Here is a 12464-nt window from a genome sequence, read left to right on the forward strand (position 1 = left end):
CATCTGCCTTGAAACGGGAACTGTAGACACTTTGATAAATGGATTGAAAGGTTGTCTAGTTTCAGTATAGCTGCTGTAAAGTGCTTCCCGCAGCCCTCTCCATGATATCAGTCCTCAATTGTCCTCAGTGAATCAGTAAAAGACATTTCCCAACTTCTTCTGCCTGCCTGTCTCCCATCTCTTTCCTTGCACCATTTCTATGCCCTTTCTCCTCATTTCTCCCCTTAAATCCATACAATAATTTGAATATCTATCTTCTCTTTGTCTAGAAATAGAAGAGAACTTCTAGAATCACAGCACTGAAAACTGGCAGGACCCGTAGAAAGAATATGTTCTAATGGCTTCATTTTGCATATGGGGAAACTGTGCTTCCAGTAAACTAAATGGCTGTAAATAAAGTTCTCTTTGCATTATGCAATCACCCTTGCCCAGGTCATACTCACTGTGCCCAGAAATCCTATCCAAGTAAAATGACATCTTGTGTAGTAGGCAGAACAGGTGAAGTTCTGCAACTGCAAGGGACTGTGGATGTCATGTAAATCAAACCTTTCAATTTAAAATTGTAGAAAACAAGGTCCTAAGGCATTAAATGATTTGCCCAATGTCCTGCAGATAGTAAGAAACAAAACCAGGATCTGAAATCAGCTTTTATGACTCCAGTTTTAGCATTATTTCCACTACAGCCATTTGTCTCCTGGTTGAACTGTTACTATATGGATTCTCTTCCCTTTCTCCAGGGGTAGCCTTATACAGAATACTCTGAAGCTGGAGCCTCTCTAATGTTTATGTCACCTGTTCAAGAAACAGAATGTGGGGTTTTGTTTTGTTTTGTTGTAGTAAGTTCTCTAAATTTGGAAAACTGTGGAATTAAGTTGATAATTCTCCAATTTCTAAAGAATTCCCACAATCACACCAAAACTACAGATCTCTATAAACAGGAAGGCTCCTTCCAACTTTGAAAATCTCCCATTTCTGACAAGAAGAGTACAGATAGCAATGGATATATAGTGAGAAAACACCTTTTTCCTATTGTCCCCTGAGGTAGAGGGAAACTAGATTCTCTTAGTGGGAAGGGGGAGGTAGTAAGTAGAAGAAGGTAGTGTATTTGTTCTAAAGATTTTTTTCTAGTTAGCAAGGTTTACCTACAAAAGTTTCTTCAATAATTGGAATGTAAAGTTATTGAAAAAATTCTTTGCAGTTGTATTCCTAGGGCCTAGACAATATCTTACATTTATCAGTTGTTTAATAAATGCTTGTTGAATGAGTGTTATCCACAAGTATCAGGGAAGAGGGAAAAATGTTCATCTCTTTTATTCATGGATATTTTTACTTTTGCCTTGTCTGAGATCATGTTGGACACTTCTGCTTTTTTCCAAGTTATCCTAAGTCATAGTAGAATTTATTATACCCCGTCATTTTAACTTTGTATAAATTTTTATGTTTGCAGTGTATTTTAATAAAGAGCATATATTGTTTGAATCTGTTTTCTAATTAATTTTGTCATTCTCCCCCATTTCATAGGTCAGTTCATCCCACTGACTTTCATGGTTATGATTGTTATGGGTGTTTGTGTGTTGTACATATGTATGTGTGCATACATAAGTGTTTTTGTTTTCTGTAAGGATAAAGGAGAAGGGGAGAGAGATTTGGATTTTACAGTTCCTATACTGAAGAAAACATATACATTCTGCTTATTCTTTACATTAAATCAAAGGAAGAGATGTTGGGAGAAAAAAAATTCTCTTTGCTTATTTTCCACACAGAACCACAGAGCTACAGGATACCATTGTTAGACAAACTTTAGAGATAAGATTTCATTTTTACTTCTGGTTTCCTTGGGGAAATGAATGAGAACAGGACTGGAAGAGTCTAACAGAAGATTGGACTAGATATGTGTACAGACAGAAGAACTTTGGAGCAATAGGTTTGCTGACTGAGCAAAATAATCCTGAAAGCTACACCAGCCAGAATATAGGTATTAGAGATAGCAACGAAGGCATGAAGAGCTGAGCAAACAAGGGGAACTGAATCTAGTATTCAAGGAGGGATTGCTCCATTTTCTTCTTCTATCTTCACTGCATTCTCATACCCACTTCACTCCCACCAATGCACACCATCTTCCATGTCTGCAACACAATAGAGACAATGGAAAACTTGATAGGAGTAAATTCAGTTCATCATTATCCAAAAAAAAAGAACTTAAAATTTAAAATTAATGAGATTTTTATATGGAATGGCTTCAACAATTTGGAGGTGGCAATAATAGATTTACTTGTCTTCTAAATTCCTTTTAGCTTAGTCTAAAATTAATCTGAGTTTATACATATATAATAGTTCACTGGCATAATGGGTATCAGAACAAGTGATTTGGAGACTCAAAATTTCTCATTATAATAGTAATAATCGCTAGAATGTATATAATGCTTTTAGGCTTGCAAAGTGATTTACATATGTCAACTTGCTGAGTCCACACAAGTTTATGAAGCACTAGAGTTGCTATTATTATTCCCATTTTATAGATGGGAAGACTGAAGCTGAGAAAGAGTAATTGAGTTACCCCGAATCATGTAACTAATAAATGCAATTTGAAGCTGAATTTGAACTTAGGTCTTTTTGATTCTTAAGTCAGGAGTGGCAAGACTGAATATTTATTGATCATGTATCAGTTTAAGTATAGAATTCTTCTCTAAGACCTGTGGTGAGGAGAAGTCACCTACTATTTGTCTGTAAATGAAGGAATGCTCTCAAATTCCTGATCTAGGACAAAAGGCAAATATGGACTAGGTTGAGGAAATCCTTCCTCAGAGTATTTACATCCTGGACCTGAGCTAGAAAGCAGATAGAGACTGTGCTTTTAAAAGACACACAGGAGTAATGAAGGTTTCTGGGAACAATCCCCTCCAAACCAACATGTCATATTAGGCTTTTTTCAAAATTTACTGAAAAATAGAATAAATCAGAAGGTATAGGAGGAAGATAATAATATTCAAGCATTTCTTTTTGCTTTACTTGTGGAGGGGCTAGTCATTAAAGATCTAGGTGGTAATCAGTCTAATGTAGAGAAGGGAGAAGAATTAAAGAAATGTGAATTTCCTAGGTTCACTTATTAGATTATTAGATATTAGAAAGTAGGACCTGATATTAGAACTAGGAGTCCTAGATTCTTGGGCTTTGGATTCTATCTTCATGGCTTTACGGGATTTAGACTTGGGAAGAAAGGAAGATAGAAAGGAAGATAGGATAAAGAATGAGGAAGAGATGAAGGGAGAAAGGAAAAGAGGGAAGGAAAATAGAAGAAGAGAAGGTAATACTATATTATTCCCTAGGTGGATAGCTATATAAAGATCTCCCCCTTACCCCCCGCCCCCAGAATAAATCTGCTGCATATCACTATGTGTTTCAAGAAAAAAATAAAAAATTGCTCTGCTCACCTTTGTCTTAAACAGCACAAGGGACTTCCAGGAGAGAAATGGTTCCTCAGGAGGTTTACAATGTGAACTTCACTGAGAATTTATCCTAATAAGTAAATCTCTCCTACTGGCAATTTATCTTAATAAGCAAGATCACATCTTTGCCATTGGGTCACTGTCAAAGCTGAATGAGGCCAGAGCACATGTTTCAGTAACAAAGCCCCCATTTCTTCTGCTGCTTTTCTATTATGAGGCTTCCTTTGTCCAAGGGAAAATACAGCAGAGGTTCCAAAATGATTCCCAAATAAACTTATGAATCTTGGGGAGTCAAAAAATCAAAATATTGACCAGGAAGCAAGAAACAATTCTTTCCCAATTCACCAAAGCTAACTTTCTGAATATATTTTTGCTGAGGGAACAGCAGGAGTTTTTATCTCTAGCTGCTTCAGTGACATTAAAAAGTTATTAAATGAAAGAAAGATGTCAACAAAAGCAATGCGTTCTTTCTCTTTCTTTGCCCCCCCCCCCGCCCCCATTTTGCCTTCTCAGGAAAACTCATGAAAAAGATCCAAGCCATCCCAACCAGGGGTTTAATAAGTTGCTAAGCTGGGATTATTAATATTAAATGTCAGGAGACTAGTTAAAATATACCTGCATGATCAGTTTAAGTACATCACAATTCATATATAGTTACATATATGCACATACTAGTATATTTATATATTTATAATTACTCAAAATGGTACCTATAATATGGTGTTTTATTTTGTTTGGGTCCAGAACTGTGATCTTATAAATATGAGTGATTGGTGTGGGAAGGGAAGGGAAAAAAAGAAATTTGCATGATAAACTTACTGTTATCTATAAAAGTAATAGCAAATTATACATAATAGACTTGCAATTTCATGTGTAATCATACTTTTTATTATACCATGTTATGGAAGTACTTGCTTTATTCCATAAATTAAAAATAAAATAAATAAATATATAAAAAAAGAAAGAAAAAGTAAAGACCCAAAGCTGACCTATATTCTCTGGGGGCCATGGTAATTGCCCAGAGTTAGCTTATTAAACATCAGGATGTCATCAATATGAAATTAAATAAAAAAAAAACAACTTAAGATAACTAGTCTGGCTTTATGGCAAAAACTTGTAGTTGATAAGCAAGTATCACTTAAATGTCAGGATCAAACCCTGACTGTGGTAAGGTGTTATATTTGTTTTACTTAAATTCAACATCTATATATCAGTTGCTTGGGGATTCCTGACACTTAAGAAGGCAGACAACAATATAGATGTAAATAGAATGGATGCCGCTTTTACACCAGAGAAACTCAAATCCCTGGAGACCAGTTGTGAAAGATATAAAACAAATGTAGTTAGCAAAGTTGGGTATGTGTAGTTATAATTCCTCTCTTAGATTTGGGTAGAAAAGAAACAGACTACTGAATGAAGAATTGTTCTGGAATCCCTGCTTAGGGACAAAAGGTAATATGAATTGGGCTAAGCATTTAGTGGAAGTATTTATATCCTGGAAACTGAGTTGGGAAGAAGATAGAGATGTCCCTCTTAAAAGATTACAAAAATGGTGCAACTGATGAAAACTGATGATGAACTGTCCTCTCCAAAAAGAAATGTTTCAAAATTTGTTGTAGGAGAGAACAAACCACAGAGAATAAGATGGGGAGGACAAATTCAAGTATTTGGCTTCATTAGCTTTTTGTCTTATGCTTTCTCACAGTTTTACTGAGTAGGGAGGTGAGTGTAGGGGTGAATGAGGCCAGAAAAGGCAAGTTTCCTACGGTCACATTATATTGGTGGTAGAACTGATGTGGAGTCCAAGTGAAGTGAGCAGAACCAGGAGAATACTGTACACAGTAACAACATTGCATGATAATCAACGTTGACATATTTGGCTCCTCTCAACAATTAAATGATCCAGGACAATTCCAAAAGACTCATGATAGAAAATGCCATCCATGTCCAGGGAAAAACTATGGAGTCTGAATGCAGATTAAAACATACTATTTTCATTTTTTTTATTGTTTTGTTTTTTCTTTCTTATGGATTTTCCCTTTTGTTCTGATTCTTCTTTCAGAACAAAACTAATGTGTAAATGGGTTTAATATGATTGCATACATATAACCTATATCAGATTGTTTGCCATTCTGGGGAGAGGGAAGGGAGAAAGAAGATAAAAACTGGAAATCAAAATCTTATAAAAGCAAATGTTGAAAACTATCTTTACATGTAAATAGGAAAAAATAATACTATACTAAAATACAGGAGCCCCAGACCCTTTGGCTTCAAATCCCATGAGCCCAGACTTATTAGATTTAGAAGGAGTCTAGTCTGATCCCCTTGTTTTTTTAACAGATGAACAAACTGTGTCCTAGAGAGGAAGCACCTTGCTTAAGGTCACACTGATTCCAAATTTCAGCCTGGGGTCTGGGAGAATGAGTGCTATGAGTTATAACTGCATTCTAGGATGCCCTTTAAGACTACCCTGTATGATCTTTTGTCTCCAGTCAAAAGAAAGAATTTTTTGGTTTCACAGATGACCATTAGGTCTAAATATGAGTTCTAAATATTAAACTTGTTAGAGTTTTTGACAAGAGGAAGAAGAAGTATGAAGCTAATACAAGATACAGAATAGTCAGAACAAAAGTAATTCCAGTAATTTAACCAGATCGAGCTCTTTGTCTCCAATCATAGTCAGCTTTTCCAAATCTGCCACCAAACTGGAGCTGGCAGGATTAACCAAAAATGCTATTGCAAATACTATCTTCATTCATTTAATTATCATATGCAATTCAAACTAACAGCTCTTTGTGTTCATGAAATAGCATTATAATTGACTGATCATCTCTGACAAATGGTACCAGTGCAGATTTTTTCAGTCTGCTTACTAATCCCTAGGATTATCACAGTTTAGCACTCGGACTGTTATATTATAGGGGCTTTGGAATTCCTCATTAGTCTCATTACTCTAGTTTTGGCCCTGTTGACTATATGCTTAAGTAAGGTAAGACCTTTGTGGACTAACATATCCCTGGCCGGGTTTGTTCCCATTTCAGCTACAGGGTAGCCTAGCCTTGCACTCAGGCAGCAAACAAATGCTTATTAATCAGTTGACTCATCTAGTGAGCATGCTAGAGAGCTTTGTTCTAGTTGTGGTTTTTGTAACCTGGAACAGTTTCTAAAAATCTAAAAAAGTCTGGGTGAAACCATTCATCTGATCAGATCTTTCTTCATCATCTGGCCCAAAGGGCTGTGCCAGTTTAGTAGGCTAGTTATGTACAGCCACCGTGTTTTGGAGAACCGAATCTAGGTGCCTTGTTTTTTCCAAGGCTGGATGTTGCCTTTTAGTATCATGGGTTTATGAAAGGACTATTTGGCTCTCTGATCTATTCTCCTTTGTGTCTTACTCAATACCCACCCCACCCCCCACTCTTTCTTCCCCTTGCCCAGGCTGACATCAGATGCTTTCATCTCTAATTTGATTGTAGAGGCTGACACTGTCAATCTGAAAGCCACTAACATGCCTGATGGTGGCTGGGCAGAATAAGAGTAAGGGGGAGTCAAATTCATCTTTTGAAGTGGCTTTATGTAAATCAATTCTCTTGTGGAGACCCTGGAGCCAAGCATTTTCTGATTAATTGAAAGAAAGTCCTTGTTCTCTTGTCTTCTCTAGAGAAATGGCCCAAATTGTGTCTTCTCTTTTTCCATAAACCCATTCCCATGCCAAACAGCTCTGCAATTAAGAAATGGAATCTTCTCCTTTCTGTATGAAAGGGGGAGGGGGAGACAAGACATATGAATAGGGAAGGGAATGGACACTATGAAGAATAAGGATGACAGTCCTGTGTCCCAGAGCTCACCTAACCACCTCACAACTCAGTTTATGCTTATGGTCAGTCCCGTCATTGATAACTAACCTGGGTTTGCCTTTTACTTTCTTGTGAACAGGCAGATAAATTGATATAGGTTATATAACTGAAAAAATACTGGATAATTTACTTCTGCACTCAGGGGTGGGAAGTTAGGCCATGAAAAAAAGCCTTTCACACCAATATGTCCCTGAGAGATATTTGTTTATTTTGTAATGAGCAAATATTTTGAGATACCCTCTCCTTCCATGCTCCTTTCTCCACCTCCAGCACTTTTTTTGGGGGGGTGAGATGGGGTGAAGTGGTAGTAGAACTCAAGCATATGCCTTGGGATTTGTTTCATTTCTGTAGGTCTAGGGAAATCAGGAGGGATTATTTGAAGGCTTACCCTTTTTTTTTTCCTATGCCCGTGTTATTGCTTTTTCCCCAGAGCTTTACTTAGAAGCTCAAATAACAACATAGAAGAAGCTGCTCTTCTTGATTCAATAATAGAACCAGAATACTGGTGAATTTGACTTCAGGGACAAGATTAAAGGTAACGTGGTCGCATGGACAAGGTAAAATAGCAGGCCACAGTATAGAGAAGTTATCCTTGTTAACCTGTAGGGTATTGCAGTCACACTACCATCTCTTTTTTGCTACTGAAGTATACTTCTTAGATGACAAAACCTACTTCCATGAGCTTGTTCCTTAAAGGAGTACCTAGTCTAGATGGGCTACAAATGTCCAATTTCTTCCTTCTTTCTTCTCTGACCCATCTATTTTTCCCTGATTAAATACATTTATTACTGTGTGTCTCACTTCTAACACAAGCTGGCTGTATGACATCAGGCAAGTCACTAACCCTCTTCATTCTAAACAGAAAAGGTATGGGATCTCCATTGGGAAGGGGAGCTTCATCCTCTCGATGTTCCCTATATCAATGCAATCAAAGATCCAGTCTCTATTTCTATTCATGTAATTAAAAAAGTTTTGCTTCTGAGGACCACCCAACTTAGAGCCTTTGATTAAAATAAATTTATATAGCTAAAGTGACATAGTGAATTAAATAAACATCTGAGGAATATAGAATATATACAGAGACTTCAATTCTTCAATGGCCCTTATGTCATTAAAAAATATGTTCCATCAAAAAAAGTATAATGTCACCTATCCAAATCTGAACGACCTGTGCATCTCATAACTATATCCTTCAGTAAATTTATAAATAGGGTGAAAAGCCTTTAATGTTCTGGGATCCTTCTTCTGAATCTCTGGATAATGCATAGATATCAAAAATTATGGGTTATTTATAGGTTATCTATTAATGGTTATGTATAATTTATGATTTATTTATGATTATGTCCATATTCATAGACAATCTATATAATTCAAACAACATGGATTTAGTTTTAAGAGTATCTATTAATTAGAAAACAACATTTGGTCCAGTGAGATAATGGCTCCATAATTGTTCGTTATAATGGAGTCTTCTGCATTACTTATTAGAGCTGTCCAGGTGTTAGGAAATTTGGATGCAATGCTACAATCTGAGGTGATCCCCATTCCATGTTGTTACTTTTCAGAAGCCCATTAAAAAAGAGAAGTCTCTGTGCTGAAGGTGAAACACTATCCTAGGGCCTTCTGCCGATAAAATCAATGCAGCTTCAGAATGACTGAAAATTATCTTCCATCCAAGCAGTAAAGCTATTCAGCAGGAGCTCAGCATTCTTAGTTACAAGGCTGGCTTCTCAAAGCCCAACATCAGATGAAGCATATTAGCGCTTAAGCCATTAAGCTGCATTAATTCTAAAGAAAGGCATTTCTCCTCATGATCCTTCAATCTACTTATTTGTTCAGTTCAAAGTAATTATAGTTATTGGTAATAACTCACACTTGTGGATGCTCAGCTATTGATGAACAGAGAATCTATGCTATTTTATTGGTTATTTATGTAAAAATTGGCTTATCTTGATAGATTTCCACAAACTTTGAAGTTAACATGAATATTTATTCTAAGTTCCATTTCTGGCCAGTTAGAATGAAAGGCAGCAGATATGGGACATGAGCACAGATAATATCAGAGAAAAAATGAATTATTGGGGGGTGGGGGAAGCAAAGCCTCTATAATAATCCTCATGCCAAATACAACCAATTCTCCTAACTTCACTATTCAGTCATATAAAAGAAAGCACTTCAACATTGGGTCCCTGGATTTCATGGAGTTTGGAAGACAAGTTTGGAAGATTCTGAAATAAGTGCCTTATTTGGCCAGACTGAACCAACTGTCTCCCAGGAGACAATGTGCCCTCGCCACCTGTATTCTAGTAATCCCCTGTCTTTTATTTCACACCCAATGGTCTTGGTTCACCCAAAGTCACGGCTAGTACAACAGAAACACACTTCATTGTTTGGAGGCTGTGAGAAGGCAATAAGGGCCAGTGGAAAGAATACCTGACTGGGTTTTATACCTACCTCTGCCTCTGACCAGCAGTGTCATACTAAGGGTGCCATTTCTCTCTCCATTTCTCAAGGACATAGAATCAGTCACCAACATTTATTAAATACTTACTATTTATAAGGATACAAAGGTAAAATTAAAACAACCTCTTCTTCAAGGAGATTACATTCTTTTTTGAGAGGCGACACACACACATGCATATATGTAAACATACGTGTATATTGGTGCAATACACACAAACATTGTGCACATGTTCACAGGGCGCACCTGTAGATATGTGTATATATTATATGTAGTGCAATGTAACTTCAGATTCTGGAAACACTGGCTGCCAAGGGACTCAAGAAAGCTGATGCTTGAACTAAGCTTTGAAGGAATTTTTTTTTTTTTTTTTGGCTGAGGCTATTGGGGTTAAGTGACTTGCCCAGGGTCACACAGCTAGGAAGTGTTAAGTGTCTGAGGGCAAATTTGAACTCAGGACCTTCTGACTTCAGGGCTGGTGCTCTATCCACTGTACCACCTAGCTTTCCCCTTGAAGGAAAGATTTTAAGAGATAAAGGGCAGAGGGAAGTATATTTAGAGAATGTGCAAAGGTGCCCAGATAGAAGTGGAATGTCACATAAGGCATTTTTGATTAAATTGAAGAATTCATGATGGGGAAAAATGCATAATTAGGTTGGGAGATATAAGGGGAGGTTTTGAGGCAAAAGGAGCCACAGGGGCTTTCTAAACTGAGACATTATATGGTCATATTTGTGCTTTGGACATATAATATAATGGCAGATAAGTGGAAAATGCATTAAAGTGGGCAGAGGCTAAACAGAGAGAACAATTAGTAATAGGCTACTAAAATAGTTCTGGAGAGATATGAGAAGACCTAAAGTAGGGAAGTGGTCATTTCAATAGAGAAAGGGATTAAAGAAGAATCAGTGAAAGTTGGCAAATGATCGGACATGAGAAACAAAGAGTGATAATGATTCCGGAATTGTGAATGTGGGTCACTAGAAGGATGGAGATGCCTACAGCAGGAGGAGGGAGTGATAATGATATCTGTTTTAGAAATAATGAGCTTGAGATGTCTACAGGGCATTCCAGTCAAGTTGTCAAATAGGCAATAATCTGGGACTGATACTCAGAAGAAAGCCTAGATCTGGGAGTCATCTTTAAAGACATTTTAGTAACATTAATGGTAGCCATTTCAAGAGTGGGAGAGGCAAGGAAAGGGAAAAAAAGACATCTACATGATAACTTTGTTGTATATTTGAAAGAATAGGAAATTTTGCACAGCAGATTTGCGGTTTCAGGGACAACCATCTTTTTACTGTATTGTGGGGAAAAAAGGAGAAATGATATTAAATACATGGGAACTGATGAGCTCATCCAAAGATAGACATAGTAAATAGAGAAGAGAATCGAGCACAGGACAGAGATGCTTAGCCAGCTAAACTTAATTAGGGAATGGGATGAAAAGGAGAGTAAGAGGAAGTGATTCCCCAAAAAACAGAGAGGAGAGACAATCTAGGAAATGGAGGTCAACATTATTGAATCTTTCAGAGAGGCTAAGAAGGATGAGAATTAGGAAAAGATGATTGGATTTAGCATTTAAGAGACTGTTGGTAACTTTAGAAATAACAGTTTCATTTGAATGATAAAATTAGAAGTCAGATTGTAAGGATCTTCGAAGGGGATGAAAGGAGAGGAGGTACAGAGCATAGATTTAGAGATGAAACTAAGCCACAAGATTAATACTCCAATCCTTTCTTTTTACCAATGAGAAAATTTGAGGTCCAGAAAGATCAATAATTTGGTTAAGGTCACATAGATAGTAAATGTCAGAGCTGGGATTTGAACCCAGGTTTATAGTTCTTTCCCTTATGCCAAACTATCTCTGTATCTTTGATATCTACATAAACTAGACAATTTCTAAAATTCCATATAATATCCTAGAGGTCTTTTCCTTTTCCTTGACCATCCCCAGCTTTTATGCAATTAATTTCCTAGTCCTATCAGTTCTATCTCTGAAATCTTTCTACCAGTCAGTGCATCTCCTTTCACACACATTTCTCAATCCTACTCACTAGTTTTCTTTCTTATTTTCTTTCCCTTTACCACTCCATCCTTATCAAAAATGTCAAACTAGATTTCATAATGCACAAGTATTATCTTGGTACTTTCCTGCTTAATAATATTCAATGGTTTCCTTTGGTATATATTATGAAATGAAAAGAACTTGGTCAAAGCTTTCTCTAGGCTAAGCATTTCCACTTTCTTCAATTAGTCCTCATATGGCATGAACTCAAGGACCTTCACAATCCTGGTTACCATCTTCTGAATGTTCTCCAGTTATCACTGTCCTTTCTAAAAAGGGCATAACCAAATGTGAATATAATGTTCTAGATGTGGTATAATCAGGGCAAAGTAAAGAAGAATCATTGCTTTATTTCTATAAGCAAAGGCATTTCAGTGGATCCAAAGTCTGGATTATCTTTTTGGCTTGCACTTTTGAGATACAAACACAGTATTTGTAGTCCAGTAAAACTCCTAGATGTGTTTTAGAAAAACTATCAATCTGACTTTGCTTTCCTTTATCTTTTATTTCTCAAGTGGATCTTTTTGGACCTAAATGTAATGCTTTACATTTCCTATGTCTAAACTTCAATCTACTCAGGCATAATATTCTTGCCCCTAAAGATTAATTTGTTTATTTATTTTGGGGCTGCTGTG

The 12464-nt window shown here is 36.7% G+C and overlaps 1 protein-coding gene and 1 long non-coding RNA gene across 5 annotated transcripts in view; one reads left to right on the top strand and one right to left on the bottom strand.

Moving 5' to 3' along the window:
- LOC127550182 (uncharacterized) overlaps positions 1-672 on the top strand; it is a 59450-nt gene extending 58778 nt beyond the window's left edge. For both annotated transcript variants that reach the window (XR_007950787.1, XR_007950789.1), the window contains exon 3: positions 270-672. This is a non-coding gene — a long non-coding RNA (uncharacterized LOC127550182). The remainder of the gene's footprint in view (positions 1-269) is intronic.
- The window catches only part of SLIT3 (slit guidance ligand 3), a 778163-nt gene that overhangs the window by 262922 nt on the left and 502777 nt on the right, over positions 1-12464 (bottom strand). The gene's annotated exons all lie outside the window — the stretch shown is intronic.

The sequence above is a fragment of the Antechinus flavipes genome, chromosome 2, assembly GCF_016432865.1.
Source record: "Antechinus flavipes isolate AdamAnt ecotype Samford, QLD, Australia chromosome 2, AdamAnt_v2, whole genome shotgun sequence".
Lineage (NCBI taxonomy): Eukaryota > Metazoa > Chordata > Mammalia > Dasyuromorphia > Dasyuridae > Antechinus > Antechinus flavipes.